The sequence below is a fragment of the Octopus bimaculoides genome, chromosome 2 (genome assembly GCF_001194135.2).
Source record: "Octopus bimaculoides isolate UCB-OBI-ISO-001 chromosome 2, ASM119413v2, whole genome shotgun sequence".
Taxonomy (NCBI): Eukaryota; Metazoa; Mollusca; class Cephalopoda; order Octopoda; family Octopodidae; genus Octopus; species Octopus bimaculoides.
Window position 1 is genome coordinate 44,124,435 of NC_068982.1, and position 1,866 is coordinate 44,126,300.

Below are 1,866 nucleotides of genomic sequence, written 5' to 3' on the forward strand. Positions count from 1 at the left end.
ATTACACATACACTCAAACTAATGATTAGTCACATCAGCCGGTGGGAGTTCGAGACTGGACGGCTTTCCGTGGGAAATTTCGGAGCTTTCTTCAAACACCCACCAACAACTTTCTCTCTCTCTCTCTCCCCCTCACTCCCTACCGCTCGCTCGCTCGCTCTCTCTCTAGACTAGCATCACTTACCACATATATTACACTCATAGCATCTGTGCGTTAGGGGCAACTGAAATGATTAAGAGAAGTGATGGCGATGGTGGTCTATTTTATTTTTTATTTATTTATTGGTTGATGCTGTCCTTGTTGTTATTGTAGTTGTGGTCTGTAATACGAGACAGTACTGCAGGAGTCCATATAAGATAGCACTAGTAATATGTGATGGTGATGGTAGTAGTAGTGGTGGTGGTGGTACTGCTGTTGCTGTCTTAGGGCCTGGGCACACTGGGCACTTGCCTGAAGCCCTCTCAGGTCTAGGGGACCAATTCTGATCTAAATGTACTGTGACTTACTGTCAGTAAATGAATACTATAGGCCCCAGTGCAAAGACTTGCCTGGGGTCCAGTCAGTCAACTGAAGCAGCAGCAGTAGTAGTAGCAGCAGCAGCAGTAGCAATTAGTGACGTTATTTAACACTAGGTCAGCTCTGGCCAAGCAAACTTAAGGTAGACCAAAGGTGTGCTGCCCAGAATCATCTCATCCTGCCAACCCCTCACTTCAATATAAATATATATAAAGAGCTACCAATAGTTTCTTGTTGTGAAGATATGTATTTAGGCAGGTTTTATAACATGCCTTGTGTCTTCTTGTTGATCTTACCTTAATGGAGCAGTAAACTACACACACACACACACACACACACACACATACATACCATATATATATACGAGTGAGTGAACAAATAAAAGTAAGTGGCACTCAACACATTTGGTAAGAGTTACATATATTTTTTAATAAGTCTGACTCAGATCCATTTGACATAAGTTACATGGGTTTGTAGGAGAAGAGTCAGAGATTTGAGACAAATCAGGATGGCTTCTAGATTTTAGGCCTCTATTGGTCAGCTCAAGTCATGTGATGTTAATGCTGTGCAAGAGACACTAGCTATTTCCTTCATTCTTAGGCTTAGACAGGATGTTGGCAAGCATACTGCTGCCACACAGGCTACTTTCAGAATAACAATGGAACATTTATGGATAGAGTGATTCAATACTGAAAGTGGAGTAAATTTTACTGTAAAGCAGCCTTTTTCGACTGGGGTTCCCCGGAACCCTAGGTTTCCACAAAAGGTTCCTAGGGGTTCTGCGAGAAAGCGAGATAAGCGAATGCTAATTTCATGATCATGATATATATATATATATATATATATTAAAAACAGAACACAAAGGATATCACAGTACACGTGTTTCAAGCTTTATAAACAATCTGTTATTACATCAGCATAGGTATATTATTGATATAAAAGAAGGTGTAAAGCTCTCCTCAGCCGCAAACATTGTTAGTCCAAAGATTTATAATGGGTAATACTACGTGTACTCTTTCTTTTGTGATGTAATAGCATATACTTATGCTGATGTAAAAACAGATTGTTTATAAAGCTTGAAAAACGTGTACCGCGATATCCTTTGTGTTCTGTTTTTAATTTATGTTTGATATATTCTCTCACCTCTGCCACTATCTGGCATATACAGGTGCTTACACTTATCAAGTATTCCCTCTAAACTTACAGTATATATATATATATATATATATCTATATATATATATATATATATACGATATTTACCATGTGAACTATGATGAAAAATATGAGAAAGATACGGTATATAATTTTTTGTGCAGGGGTTCCTTGAGACATGTAATTTATTTTAAG

General features: G+C 38.4%; 1 protein-coding gene across 7 annotated transcripts in view; it reads right to left on the reverse strand.

Moving 5' to 3' along the window:
* LOC106869733 (zinc transporter ZIP11) overlaps window positions 1-1,866 on the reverse strand; it is a 172,182-nt gene that overhangs the window by 44,823 nt on the left and 125,493 nt on the right. The gene's annotated exons all lie outside the window — the stretch shown is intronic.